This window comes from Oncorhynchus nerka, linkage group LG3, assembly GCF_034236695.1.
Source record: "Oncorhynchus nerka isolate Pitt River linkage group LG3, Oner_Uvic_2.0, whole genome shotgun sequence".
NCBI lineage: Eukaryota > Metazoa > Chordata > Actinopteri > Salmoniformes > Salmonidae > Oncorhynchus > Oncorhynchus nerka.
The window spans coordinates 50,775,646-50,791,902 of NC_088398.1; the positions used below are offsets into that span (position 1 = coordinate 50,775,646).

The 16,257-nt window shown below is 41.6% G+C and overlaps 1 protein-coding gene across 1 annotated transcript in view; it reads left to right on the plus strand.

Moving 5' to 3' along the window:
- Positions 1-16,257, plus strand: part of LOC115110249 (receptor activity-modifying protein 1-like) — a 62,242-nt gene that overhangs the window by 24,288 nt on the left and 21,697 nt on the right. The window lies entirely within an intron of this gene.

Consider the following 16,257-nt stretch of genomic DNA (forward strand, 5'->3'; position numbering starts at 1 on the left):
GTATTCCTCTTGTCCAGATGGGTTAGGGCAGTGTGCAGTGTGATTGCGTCGTCTGTGGATCTATTGGGGCGGTAAGCAAATTGGAGTGGGTCTAGGGTGTCAGGTAGGGTGGAGGTGATATGGTCCTTGACTAGTCTCTCAAAGCACTTCATGATGACGGAAGTGAGCGGTACGGGGCGATAGTCATTTAGCTCAGTTGCCTTAGCTTTCTTGGGAACAGGAACAATGGTGGCCCTCTAGAAGCATGTTGGAACAGCAGACTGGGATAAGGATGGATTGAATATGTCCGTAAACACACCAGCCAGCTGGTCCGAGCATGCTCTGAGGACGCGGCTGGGGATCCCGTCTGGGCCTGCAGCCTTGCGAGGGTTAACACGTTTAAATGTTTTACTCATGTCGGCTGCAGTGAAGGAGAGCCCGCAGGTTTTGGTAGCGGGCCGTGTCAGTGGCACTGTATTGTCCTCAAAGCGAGCAATTAGGTATTTAGTCTGTCTGGGAGCAAGACATCGTGGTCCACAACGGGGCTGGTTTTTCTTTTGTAGTCCGTGATTGACTGTAGACCCTGCCACATACCTCTTGTGTCTGAGCCGTTGAATTGCTACTCTACTTTGTCTCTATACTGACACTTAGCTTGTTTGATTGCCTTGCGGAGGGAATAGCTACACTGTTTGTATTTGGTCATGTTTCCGGTCACCTTGCCCTGGTTAAAAGCAGTTGTTCGTGCTTTCAGTTTCGGTCAAATGCTGCCATCAATCCACAGTTTCTGGTTTGGGAATGTTTTAACCGTTGCTGTGGGTATAACATCGCCGAGGCATCACCGATCTCTCTATAGGAGAAAGCCTCCAGCTGTTTGCTTAGAAATTCTAGGGACATTAAGGAGGCCTGCGTCTTGTGACCGTAGCGTATGTGTAGGTATGTACGGCAGGACCAAATCGGAGAGATGGGTAGGAGCAAGCCCATGTAATGCTTTGTAGGTTAGCAGTAAAACCTTGAAATCAGCCCAAGCCTTAACAGGAAGCCAATGTAGAGTGGCTAGCACTGGAGTAATATGATCAAATTTTTTCTAGCAGCCATGTTTAGCACTAACTTAAGTTTATTTAGTGCTTCATCCACATAGCTGGAGAGTAGAGTATTTCAGTAGTCTAATCTTAAAGTGACATGGATGAGCTTTTCTGCATAATTCTTGGACAAAACGTTTCGGAGTTTTGCAACGTTACGAAGATGGAAAAAAGCTGTCCTTGAAATATTCTTGATATGTTCGTCAAAAGAGAGATCAGGGTCCAGAGACGCAGAGGTCCTTCACAGTTTTATTTGAGACGACTGTACAACCATCAAGATGAATTGTCAGATCCAACAGCAGATCTCTTTGTTTCTTGGGACCTAGAACTAGCATCTCTGTTTTGTTCGAGTTTAAATGTAGAACATTTGTCTCCATCCACTTCCTTATGTCTGAAACACATACATCCAGGGGCGGCAATTTTGGAGCTTCACCATGTTTCATCGAAATGTGTTGTCCACATAGCAGTGAAAGCTGACATTGTGTTTTCGAATGACATCACCAAGAGGTAGAATATATAGTGAAAACAATGAAAAATGGAACCTTGAGGAACGCCAAAACCTACAATTGATTTGTCAGAGGACAAAACATCCACAGACATCTTTCAGACAGATAAGATCTAAACCAGGTAAGACCTTGTACGTGTAGACCAATTCGATTTTCTAATCTCTCCAAAAGAATGTGATGATCGATGGTGTCAAAAGCATGGCGATAAAAGACACATTTTTTCTTGTGCAAAGAAAGTAGAAACATATCTAATAGAGGCTAGCCTATAGCTTAAGCCTACTCTACGCTATTTGTGCTCAGCCATGCAGTGAACGGCAAGGTGTGAATTGGGGGGGTCTCTAAATAATGCTAATTTAACCATCCTATATATATCTTTTTTTTTATGTAATGGTAAATCTGTTTTTATAGTGGTAAATGTGAAGATAAAAGCTTCCAAATGAAACCAACACCCACCTCTCTGTCATGGTTTAAACAATTTATTTCTACAGTATCTGGTGAGCGCTGTCCAACTGCTGAATTTCGGCCTCAGCTGAGCTCCTTTACTCATAGATTTTCCTTCGTACTTCCACATTTTAGCCATTTGTTTGCCATGCGTCCTTGATAAAATTAGCATTTTTTCCAATGCATCAAATTAATCCGTTGATTTATCATTGCTTGCTTTTGTCAATTAGCTGTTTAGAGCGCTGATTGCATTGCTTTTCAGGTGCAAGTGGGTACTTGTGTTCGCCGTGCCATCCGTTGGCAGAAATAGTAAACCATTTATTTAGCTTTAATTTTCTATCAATATTTCTTTTAATTCCTGGATTAGCTGATAATGGTCGACAATATCACTAGACAACTAGCCTACAGCTAGACACCAATGTGCATCCAATCCATCCAACAAGTAGGCTATACATTAATGACAGTAGGCCTATAAGGTGACTCTTTCGATGAGAGTTTTTAGCATCCGGCTAGAAGCATTCGATTTGGCAAAGGCAGAGGATTTGTGTGCCCATGAGACCTGTTTTCATGGCGAAACATACTTAAATGTTACCTAGGCATAGTTACACTAACATTGCATTTTCCGAGATCTCCAAGATTCATGATTCGTACAAGGTTTAAGTTCAATGTTTTAATTCAATTGTTAAATGCTTAATAATTACAAATAACACTGTCATAAATGTCATTAATGTAAGGAAATAAAGGTATTGTTTTATGTCACACCATTTGTGAAGACTCCAAGCATTAACTCATTAATTATTTGACAACTCATGAACTAGGGTGTAAAACATGTTTTGATTCAACTCATATTAAAATGTGGCTACCCGTCCTGCATGTATTCATGTGTGTAAAATTGCCTCGGCTGTTCATGTTGCCTCGGCTGTTCATGTGTGTAAAATTGCCTCGGCTGTTCATGTGTGTAAAATAGCCTCGGCAGAGAGAGTAGGCTACCAGCAGTGGTGTTTTCTTAGTGGAGGGTTAACACAAGTAAACACAGTTTACCAACCTTTTTCAGAAAAAGGCATTGAATAGGGAGCGCTATGTTTTTTTTACTGCGATGGCAATCAGAGTTTACCCACCATTATTTTTTTTACCACTACATCACATTACGGGTTGGTCTCTTTGAAGTTGATGGTAATATACATTGTAGCCTAGTCTAGTAAAGTTGACCATGTGTGTTAGGGTGACCATTCCATTTTTTCCCGGGACAGCCCCATTTCAGGTGTCCCGACTTTTCATGCTACAAAAAAGGATGTCTGAATGTCATTAGCAACACTTCTTGGGTTTTTCTAACAGATTTCTATTTCTTTTCATCAAACATGCAGTTTGGATGCTGGAATTAATTTTGGAGTGGACAAACATGCACAGGTAGCCTACTTTTTGAAGTGATTTGTTTGACAATGAGATGAAAATATCATGACTGGTTGTATTCACGGCACAGTAAAAGGGCATTCATTTTGACCATTTAATTGACATCTTTATTATTAGGCCCATAATCTTTTTTGGAGACCCCTAAATGTAATGGTGTAATTTAGACTCTGTTGAATTGTCTTTTTTGTCAACGGTGATGGAGTTATATTATTAGCCTAAAGTATGACTATCCAATCTACTCATCACATTACGAAGGTGTAATGCTGTTCATTGACTACAGCTCAGCGTTCAACACCAGAGTGCCCACAAAGCTCATCACTAAGCTAAGGACCCTGGGACTAAATACCTCCCTCTGCAACTGGATCCTGGACTTCCTGAAAGGCTACTCCCAGCTGTTGTGGGTAGGTAACAACACATCTGCCACGCTGATCCTCAACACTGGGGCCCCTCAGGGGTGCGTGCTTAGTGCCCTCCTGTACTCCCTGTTCACCCACGACTGAGTGGCCAAGCACGACTCCAACACCATCATTAAGTTTGCTGACGACACAACAGTGGTTGGCCTGATCACCGACAACGATGAGACAACCTGTAGGGAGGAGGTCAGAGACCTGGCAGTGTGGTGCCAGGACAACAACCTCTCCCTCAATGTGAGCAAGACCAAAGAGCTGATCGTGGACTACAGGAAAAGGAGGTCCGAACAGGCCCCCATTAACATTGACAGGGCTGTGGAGCGGGTGGAGAGTTACAGTCAAGGACAGCTGTGTATTCCCTCCAGCAGGTGTGAAGTGTAGGCCTATGACTATGTAGCCTTGTGACACTGTCCTACTGCCAGTCCCTACTTAAATGTAATAGATTTTAGAGAAATAGCATCCACACACTGCGGTCTCAATGTATTTTTAAATGTTTGGCTTTTCGAATTCAATTATCCTATTATGGCTATATTCCCACTAATAGTATGGTATTTATCTAAGCTTTTACTTGTGTATTTTTCTGTCTTTCTAATAATATTTAATTTGTAGAGCACATTTCCCAGGCACATATGAAGCTTGTTGGGGCTTCTGTGCGCAAACATTTCACGTATGCAGTTTGATCTTCTTTCATCACTTTTATTTATGAAAAGAAGCTGATATGGCCTTTATTATTTCTGATTTATTTCTGATATTTTAGCTTAAATGCATTTATATTATGGTGTTCCAAGAAAAACAAAATACATTTTACACTAGCCTATGTATTGCCTGCCTAAACCATCCGTTAATACAAGTCGTTGAAAATAGAAACTCCATATCCTAATGTTAGAAAGTAGAATATAATCTAGATATAATAATTACAACTGAATAGGCCTAATTAAAAGAATAGTGATAACGGAAATGAAATATTCTAGGCAGATTATGCCCAAAAGCTTGTGGCTGAGCATTACCATTATCTCATTTGAACGACTTAGTAAACACATTTAAGTCTTTAAACGTGATACTAAATCCTTCAAACGAGACACTAAGTCATTTGAATGAGATACTAAGTCGTTCAAACAAGATAAATCCAAGAGTGAATTTTAGAAGATTGTTTTGCCTTGGGCTTCAGGGCTTCCGTAGCCATATCATGCTGTCAGTCAGACTACTGTTTTTCCCCCTGAGTATTCCTCATAATATGTTTTAATGTTTATGCATTGTGTAATGTTGAGATGAGTAGATCAATATTGCACAGAGTAAACAATATTACTCTACCTGTGTCTGGCAGACTCTATTTGCTCTAGCACACACAGGATGTGTAGGGAGGTGGTGTTGACGGGGATATCAACACCGGTGACAGTTCTTCCACCAATTGTTTGGATGTTACTTACCCCCAGAGCATGATTGCTTGTCCAGGTGACAAAAACCAATGTGATGGTATCTTGATGAGTCGGAGCACATTGTGTTATGCATAGAACTCTTTTTCCTTCATCGCAATTGTGGTGGCTTGTTGCTGAATGTAATGGGTAAAACAAGGACCAATTCATTTCTGTGAAGGTTGAGATAAAGATGCGAATGGAAGGGAAATACTTGTGTTCTTATTGAGTCGAAGCGACAGGCTTTTCCCTCATCTCAACCCACTGAACAAAACCACTTTACCATTTCTCAATATCGTATTGACTAGAAATAGACCGATGGAATTGTGAACAATATACTATACTCAGTTTGTGTGATGCAGACATGAGTTTGAATCTCTTTTACGCCTAAATAAAGAATTTGGACAGTCCAGAATACATTAAGTTGAACATATAACCAGTCCTTTCTATAAACAACAGGTTTTAAAGAAAAATATAAGATCATGGTGCTCTGCAAGGCATCTCTCGGGGTAATTTTGGTCTGAGTGTGTCTGGCTCTGCTGGGTTGCTAATGAGTAATAGCTTGTTCATAGGGGAACCAGTTATAGTGGTTGTATATTCTGTAGGACACTTGTGACTGTGTGAAGTGTTCATTCATGTAAATGTTTGGATTATTTTTCTAAATTGACATTCTGTTTAAATGTTTAACACTGTAAACACATTCAAACTCACTCTAAGCATGGTACTTGTCTGGTGTGACAGTGTCTCTCCATTCAAACACAGTGGATGTTTAAAGCGCCGACAGAGATGGTCGCCTCGCTTCAGGTCCTTAGGAAACTATGCAGTTATTTGTTTTATTTATGTATTATTTCTTAGATTGTTAGCCCAGAAAATGTCAAGTGTTATTACATACAGCCGGGAAAAACGATTGGATGTAAACGCGATGCCAACTTACCAACATTACGACCAGGAACACGTCTTTCCCGAAGCAGATCATTTGTTCGGACATCAACCCCGGACATGGGATCTTATCCCAGAGGCCGACCCAAAACAACGCGGTCGCCGCAGAGCGGACAGAGCGGTGTCAAAAGCAGGACGAAAAACGAGTGAACGAGTTTATTAGAAAGTGCATCGGAGATGTCGTACCCACTGTTACTATTAAAACCTTTCCTAACCAAAAACCGTGGATTGATGGCAGCATTTGTGCAAAACTCAATGTGATATCCACAACTTTTAATCGTGGCAAGGCGACTGGAAACATGATCGAATACAAACAGTGCAGCTATTCCCTATCAGCTATCACACTGCATACTGCCCTATCCCATCTGGACAAGAGGAATACCTATGTAAGAATGCTGTTCATTGACTAAAGCTCACCATTTAACACCATAGTACCCTCCAAACTCATCGTTAAGCTCGAGGCCCTGGGTCTCGACCCGGCTCTGTGCAACTGGGTCCTGGACTTTCTGACGGGTCGCCCCCAGGTGGTGAAGGTAGGAAACAATATCTACACCCCACTGATCCTCAACACTGGGGCCCCACAAGGGTGCGTTCTCAGCCCTCTCCTGTACTCCCTGTTCACCCATGACTGCGTGGCCATGCATGCTTCCAACTCAATCATTAAGTTTGCAGACGACACTACAGTGGTAGGCTTGATTACCAACAATGACGAAACAGCCTACAGGGAGGAGGTGAGGGCCCTCAGCGTGTGGTGTCAGGAAATAACCTCTCACTCAACGTCAATAAAACAAAGGAGATGACCGTGGACTTCAGCAGAGGAAACAGCAGAGGGAGCATGCCCCCATCCACATCAACGGGACAGTAGTGGAGAAGGTGGAAAGTGTTAAGTTCCTCAGCGTACACGTCACAGACACACTGAAATGGTCCACCCACACAGACAACGTGGTGAAGGCGCAACAGTGCCTCTTAAACCTCAGGAGGCTGAAGAAATTTGGCTTGTCACCTAAAACACACACAAACTTTTACAGATGCACAATCAAGAGCTTCCTGTTGCGCTGTATCACTGCCTGGTACGGCAACTGCACCACCCACAACCGCAAGGCTCTCCAGAGGGTAGTGTGGTCAGTACAAGTGAATCAAAGCTGGGACCGAGAGACTGAAAAACAGCTTCTATCTCAAGGCCATCAGACTGTTAAACAGCCATCACTAACATAGAGAGGCTGCTGTCAACATACAGACTCAAATCTCTGGCCACTTTAATAAATGGACTTAATAAAGGTATCACTAGTCACCTTAAATAATGCCACTTTAATAATGTTTACATATCCTACATTACTCATCTCATATGTATATACTGTATTCTATACCATCTACTGCATCTTGCTAATGCCGCACGGCCGTTGCTCATCCATATACTTATATGTACATATTCTTATTCATCCCTTTACATTTGTGTGTATAAGGTAGTTGTTGTGAATTTGTTAGATTACTTGTTAGATATTGTCGGAACTAGAAGCACAAGCATTTCGCTACCCTTGCATTAACATCCTGCTAACCATGTGTATGTGACCAATTTGATTTGATTGAAGCGTGTCTCCCTTTGCAACAGTGAATATCCTGTACTGTACATTTCAGCCCTGTGTACTGTACATGCGTTCTGCGCTTTTTTAAATTCACTGGCTTGTTTGTGTGCTTTATGTAACTGTTAAAGAGCCCTGAGAGAGAGAGAAATAGAGAGAAAAAGAGAGAGAGGTGATTTCATGTGCATCCCACACATTGCAGTCCTGATGAATAATAGATGTTGGCCTACTAATAGTAAGAGTTTTAGGGATCAATTTTTTATTTGGAAGCAAGCCAGATATACTCTCCCTCTTACTCTTGCTCTTATTCAATGTCTCTCACTGGCTGTATAAAATATAAGGATGTAAAAATGAATTCTAAGTCAGAAGTGGTGTTCCCATCAGACCCATCTGTCTGTTTGGAAGTAAAACAGTTCTTTATGGGATATAGTGGGGAATATTTCCAATACTGTGCCTTCGGATAGTATTCAGACCACTTCCCTTTTCTACATTTTGTTACGTTACAGTCTTATTCTAAAATGGATTAAATTAAATGTTTTCCTCTTTAATCTACACATAATACACCCTAATGACAAAGCTAAAATAGTTTTTTCAAAATGTTAGCAAATGTATATAAAAAAACTGAAGTACCTTAACATAAGTATTCAACCCCTTTGCTAAGAGACTCAAAATTGAACTCGGGAGCATCCTGTTTCCATTGATTATCCTTGAAATGTTTCTACAATTAGATTGGAGTCCACCTGTGGTAAATTCAATTGATTGGACATGTTTTGGAAAGGCACACATTTGTCTATAAAAGGTCCCACGGTTGACAGTGCTTGTCAGAGCAAAAACCAAGCCATGAGGTCGAAGGAATTGTCCGTAGAGCTACGAGACAGGATTGTGTCGAGGCAGAGATCTGGGGAAGGATACCAAAAAAGTCTGCAGTATTGAAGGTCCCTAAGAACACAGTGGCCTCCATCATTCTTAAATGGAAGAAGTTTGGAACCACCAAGACTCTTCCTAGAGCTGGCCACCCAGCCAAACTGAGTAATCGGGGGAGAAGGGCCTTGGTCAGGAAGGTTACCAAGAACCCGATGGTCACTCTGACAGAGTTTCAGAGTTCCTCTGTGGAGATGGGAGAACCTTCCAGAGGGACAATCAATCAGGCCTTTATGGTAGAGTGGCCAGACGGAAGCCACTCCTTAGTAAAAGGCACATGACAGCCCACTTGGAGTTTGCCAAAAGGCACCTAAAGGACTCTCAGATGAGGAGAAACAAGATTCTCTGGTCTGATGAAACCAAGATTGGACTCTTTGGCCTGAATGCCAAGCATCACATCTGGAGGAAACCTGGCACCATACCTATGATGAAGCATGTTGGTGGCAGCATCATGCTGTGGGGATGTTTTTCAGCGGCAGGGAATGGGAGACTAGTCAGGATCGAGGGAAAGATTACAGAAGCAAAGTACAGAGAGATCCTTGATGTAAACCTGCTCCATAACAACCCTAAGCACACAGCCAGGACAACGCAGGAGTGGCTTGGGGACTCAATGTCCTTGTGGGACCTAGACAGAGCCAGAACTTGAACCCGATCAAACATCTCTGGAGACATCTGAAAATAGCTGTGTAGCAACGTTCCCCATCCAACCTGACAGAGCTTGAGAGGCTCTGCAGAGAAGAATGGGAGAAATTGTCCAAATACAGATGTGCCAAGTTTGTAGCCTTATACCCAAGAAGACTCGAGGCTGTAATCACTGCCAAAAGTGCCTCAACAAAGTACTGAGTAAAGGGTCTGAATATTTATGTAAATGTAATTTTTCAATGTATTTATATGTGTACAGTGGGGAGAACAAGTATTTGATACACTGCCGATTTAGCAGGTTTTCCTACTTACAAAGCATATAGAGGTCTGTCATTTTTTATCATAGGTACACTTCAACTGTGAGAGACGGAATCTAAAACAAAAATGCAGAAAATCACATTGTATGATTTTTAAGAAATGAATTTGCGTTTTATTGCATGAGATAAGTATTTGATCACCTACCAACCAGTAAGAATTCTGGCTCTCACAGACCTGTTCATTTTTCTTTAAGAAGCCCTCCTGTTCTCCCTCAACGTCAGTAAGAACAAGAAGCTAATCGTGGACTATAGGAGAAAGAGGAAAGAGCACGCCTCCATCCACATCGACGTGGCTGCTGTGGAGCGGGTCGAGAGCTGCAAGTTCCTTGAAGCTCTCGAGGACTTAACATGGTCCACACACACCCGCACAGTCATGAAGAGCGCATGGCAGCGCCTCTTACCTGTCAGGAGGTTGAACAGATTCAGCATGGGCCCTCGGATCCTCAAAAAGCTCTATAGCTGCAGCATTGAGAGAATCTTGACTGGCTGTATCACCGCCTGGTATGCCAAATGCACCGCCCTTGACCACAAAGCGCTACAGAGGGTGGTGCAGACAGCCCAATACATCATTGGGGCCAAGCTCCCTGCCATCTAGGATCACCATATCATGCGATATCAGAGGAAGGCCTGAAAAATTGCCAAAGACTCCAGCCACCCAAGCCATAGACTGTTCACTCTGCTACCGTCTGACAAACAGTACTGGAGCATCGGCTCTCTGACCAACAGGCTCTGAGACAGCTTCCCCCAAGCCATAAGACTGCTAAATAGCTAGACAGCTAAATAGTAAATTAATGGTACTCTAACTATCTGCACTGACTCTATCCTTTACTGACCCTACGCATACTTACTAGACTGTACAGTATACACACACCATATACTCACTCACTCATTCTCTCGCACACAATACCCACACACATTCACATACAGTACATACGCACACACACACACAGCACACACACGCATACAGACACAACACAAACACACATACATACACATTACACACACACACACACGCTCACAATTTTACACACCATTTTCTGCTTCTACTCTGTTCTCTATTTTACTCTTATTTTTATCTATCCTGATGCTTAGTCACTTTACCCTGCTTTCATGTACAAACTGTATGTACTTCAAATACCTCTTACCCCTGAACATTGATCTGGTATACTGCCTGTATATAGCCTGTATATAGCTCCATTCTTGTTCATTTATTTTATTCCTCTTGTGTTACTACTATTACTTACAAACTCATAACAAGCATTTCATGGTAAATAAAGTTTTCACCAGTTTTATTTAGCGCGTGTGACAAATAATATTTGAGTGTTGATTTAGATTTCAATTGATTTGACTGTGACGAATGTACCAATGTAACAACAAATGACCTTTTCCCTTTTATTTGGTTTAATTGCCAATTGGGTAATTATATGTTCCTGGGAGGGGCCAAGTGCTTATATGTACCTGGTTTAGCTCTTGTTAGACAGATTTGATTTGGTTGGCGTTGTTGTTCAAATGACTTGTCTCGTAGCCTCAATAAATAGACAAAGATTTGCAGTTGAACAAGATTTTTTTAAACTTGACTTACTCTTAGAATGCACAATTTGGACTTGACTTGAGACTCGACCCGTTTTACTTGGGACTCAACTTTTGACTCTAAAATAGTGACTTGGTCCCACCTCTGGAAATGTAATGTGAAATCATGTGAAAATGTGTTTCAGGAACACTTCACACATGATCATATTTTCACGTGTAGTCTCATGTCATCACATGTTGCTTAAGATGTTGACACATATCACATTAACTTCACATAAGATCACGTGATCACATGAAAACATGTATTTTTGGAACACTTAATACATGTTAAAATTCATGTTTTTTTCGTAAGGGTAATGCACTACTGAAAACGTTCTACGGCTTTATCAGTGCAGTAAAAAGAGTCATCCATCTGCACTGATTGGCCAGCCCAGCTGTATTCGGTCATTTCACTACCCTCTTATGGCACTTCAGGAAGCACTGGTTGAAGGGAGAGAACCAGACTTAACATCTCTCTCCTAGCTCCTCTCCAGTGTCAGTGCACAATATGTCTGAGAAACTCACCGTGGGAGAAAATGACTCTCTGGAGCGCAACACATTCAAAGACCCAGGAACATTATGTTGCCCTCAAGGATTCATTAAAGTCCCAGTCATATTAAGGACAGAGTTATAGCTGGAATACCAGCGCCCAAAAGTAGTGCATTATGTAGGGAATAGGGTGCCATTTGAGATGCAGGGGGGCTCTCCTCTTCAGGTTCAGGTTACACATTCTAAGCACCTGGGTCTCTGTGCACCTTACTGCAATGTCCAGGTCCTATTATCCCTGGGCAGCCTCAGGGTGATGTAGAAGAGACAGGACACACTGACAGTCAGACAACTTCTGCATAAAGTATGCGCAGGCTGTTGTTACTGTGGGTAATATTATCTTACTCTAAGCCTACACTCTATCCCTATCATCATGCCAGTGTTATAAACCCCCCTAAGGACTGAGAGTGGTAGACGTTCTGGTAGCTTTAAAAAAAATTTAGGGGAATTCTGAATACCATTTAACACAAGTCTGGATGGCTTTAAAGTTTTTGATTGATTGATTGATCTACACAGCTGTGGACATTGGAAGTTGAACTACTTATAGACAGGGAATGTTCACAGAAAATGTTTTAGGTGCTCTGACCTTTCCCCTAATCTTAGTACAGGAGTTTCTTTCCGCTGATAACAGTAAATGTTTTCCAAGCTGCTGAAAGTCAGGCAAAATTCACTTGACAGTCTAAGTTTGTGCCAACATCCACCAAATGTTTGTATTTCAACAACACGTGTCATCTCCATCAATTAGTAAAGGCAACCATATTGGACAGATTGGGTTGATTGTGCACAGAAGGGTTTGATTGTGAATTAAATGTTTACGTATGAAACTTATCTGCCACCAAATTGAAAACAGAGCAGGACATTTTCCTTGAAGAGACTGAGTGGAAATGAACAATGTTGGCTATGATCAGTTTTATTCCAAAAACTTTTCTTCTACTCTAATATTTTGTGTATGAGTGAATCAGATGTTCTTTCTTCGTTGCTCCTCCGTTTCTTCTTTCTCCAATCTCTCCTCAAGCCACTCTCACAAATCTCAGCTTGGATCTTTTTATGAGAAAAAATATTTTCGTGTTTTTATATTTTTATTTTGTCGGCATGCATCCTCCCTTGGCAAAGTACCAACACAGATCAAATGGAAGAAGCGTAGCACTCAATAGTTTTTGATCAATTCTAGGGCCTCTATATGCAGTGGGCATTCTGAAGCCTTTGAGTATGCAATACACTTTTAAGAAATCAAAAGGTCTGGGTCAGAGGAAGAGGATGGATGAGATTTGATATTTGTTGCCAGATACAGATTTAACACACTCCTGATTCACCGATTTCTGAGTCTTACACTACAGTGTAAGTTAGCTGCCAGCAGGGTCTGTTCTTAAATAAAAGAGCAATCAATGTTGAGACATCGTTCTGTTCGTCCTAATAGTGAGAGGTGAAGAAAGAAGACCTTTTGTCTCTCTCATGGCCATGCCTTCCACAGACAGATGTTCAATGTGTTCTTACAGATGTGTTCTTTCAAACTTGCAGTGAATTCAAGATTTAAAAAGGCTTCTAAAGTTTGTAATTTCCACTTTAAAATGTCAGACTTTATTTGCCATAACAAAAAATGTATCAACCCAGAAAAAAATGCCATTAATTATAATCCACTTAATAATTAAAGTTGTATGTTGCTGCAGAATGATTTTCCTGCTGTAGAAAACTGGCTTAAATTAAAATCCTACATCTGTAGAGCACTGTTCTTCCTAGAATATCCATTCAGTGAGTTCACTTTGTCATTATGGGGTATTGTGTGTAGATGGGTGGAGAATTATTTTTTTTTAAACCGTTTTGAATTCCGGCTATAGCACAACAAAATGTGGAATTAGTCAAGGGGTGTGAATACTTTCTGAAAGCCCTGTAGCTAGAGACTGGTAGAGATGGAGAGAGGGAGGGAGGAAGGAAGGAAGGAAGGGAGCGAGAGAGAGAGAAGGGCGAGATGGGAGGAAGAAGACAGAGGGAGAGAGAGAAAAAAAAGATGTGATAATAGAGTTGGCTGGCGAGTCAAACCGTCAAAAGCCATTTGAAAAGGTAATCCCATTCTGTCAGAGTTAATTAGATAAGTCTGTTGTTCGCCCTCTCCACTCTTACTCACCCTCAATTTTTCTTTCTTATTCCTTTCTTCTGTACAGACTATGCTATACCAGCTCCGCGCACTGCTCTCTGTACCTCCATCTTCTGTCAATGCTTTTCACCATTAGCTGTAGGAATTTACAGGAACAAATTTGTATGCAGTGTAGTTCACACAATGTACTTATTCGCTTAAGTTGTCACGTACTGAATAAAAATCTAAAGTTCAATGCGTTTCCATCGCATTTTGTGTTAAATAGCAAATGTGTCTACTCTGGTCTTGGTACCTGCGCTCTAGCCAACAGCTCACAGATACAGTGCGGGTAGGCTATGCGGGTAGGCTAGTCTACATGATGAGATTATTATCCATAAGAGTATAAATATTTTTTATTTGTCAAACGGCAGTCAAATATTGATCAGCATGTCACCAGAATCAGACCCTCAATATTTATTGGAAAGGAGCTTCAAGATAACCGTGCACTTTCACCACCCTGTGAAGTTCATCATAAATGATTTCATCTGTAGCCTAATAAACTGCATGGTTTCCCGAGTCATAGTGGGAGGACCGCACAGCATATCATCGTGCGACTCCAAGTTCACTTTGATATGATGGCTATTATATTAATATTTGCTCATAAAGGCATTTCCATAATGAATTTTACTTACAGTTTGGACACACCTACTCATTCAAGGGTTTTTCTTTATTTTTACTAATTTCTGCTTGTAGAATAATAGTGAAGACATCAAAACTATCAAATAACACATATGGAATCATGTAGTAACCAAAAAAGTGTTAAACAAATGTAATATTTGAGATTCTTCAAAGTAGCCACCTTTTGCCTTGATGACAGCCTTGCACACTCTTGGCATTTACCTAAGGGAGAGAGCGAGAGACAAAGTCTTCTGTGAACTGGCCAGTGTGTCATGAAGGAGTAAATGGGAGACCTAATTAATCTTTTTAGCCAAAAGCCATCTTTTTGCCCTATGATTCCTTCCTTTGTTTCTACTCCTCTCAGAAGTTCAGTTTGGGCTGACCCTGAACTGGCCAATTTGTAAATTCCTCCCCTACCTTACTCCCCTCCTGTACTCCCTGCCATCCACAACTGCAAGGCCAAGAATGACTCCAACACGATCATTAAGTTTGCTGACGGCACAACCGACAACGATGAGACCGCATATAGGGAGGAGGTCAGAGACATGGCTGTGTAGTGCCAGGACAACAACCTCTCCTTCAATGTGAGCAAGACAAAGGAGATGACCGTGGATTACAGGAAAAGGAGGGCCGAACAGGACCCCATTAACTTTGGGCAGTAGTGGAGCAAGTCGAGAGTTTCAAGTTCCTTGGTGTCCACATCACCAACAAACTATCATGGTCCAAACATACCAAGACAGTTTTGAAGAGGGAAAAACAACACCTTTTCCCCCTCAGAAGACTGAAAAGATTTGGCATGGGTCCTCAGATCCTCCAAAAGTTCTACAGCTGCACCATCGAGAGCATCCTGACCGGTTGCATCACCTCCTGCAATGGAAACTGCTCAGCTTCCAATCTTAAGGCGCTACAGAGGGTAGTGCGTACGGCACAGTACATCACTGGGGCCAAGTTTCCTGCCATCCAAGACCTCTATAACAGGCTGTGTCAGAGGAAGGCCAAAAAATTGTCAAAGACTCCAGCCATCCTAGTCATAGACTGTTCTCTCTGCTACCGCATGGCAAGCGGTACAGTAGCTCCAAGTCTAGGACCAAAAGGTTCCTTAACAGCATCTACCCCCAAGCCTTAAGACTGCTGAACAATTAATCAAACGGACAAACGGACAACCAGACTATTTTCATTGACCCCCCTTTGTTTTTACACTGCTGCTACTCACTGTTTATTATCTATGCATAGTCACTTTACACCTACCTAAATGTACAAATTACTTCTACTAACCTGTACCCCCGCACATTGACTTGATACCGGTACCCCCTGTAGCCTCGTTATTGTTATGTCATCTTATTGTGTTACTTTTTATTCGATTTTTCACTTTAGTTTATTTAGCAAATATTTTATTAACTCTATTTCTTGAACTGCATTGTTGGTTAACGGCTTGTAAGTAAGCATTTCACATTTCACAGCACTGTTGTATTCGGGCGCATGTGACAAATACATTTGATCTGATTTGATATCTCTAACATGGAGTGCTTTTCTCAGCTCTGAGCCCTGGGGCAGTGATGCTCTGCTCTTTGGAGTTGAGAGCGTGTTTGTGCCCTTTTAACAGTTTAAAGCAATCTCCCAGTCCAGTCAGCCTTGTCAAACAGTGAGAAACTGCTACCACATGGTGTAGTGTAGACAGCACTTAGAAAGCTTCTCAAAGCCAGAGAATTTTCTACAGGAACTCCAGGTCTGAAGTTTTACCCTGTCAGCACTGTCAG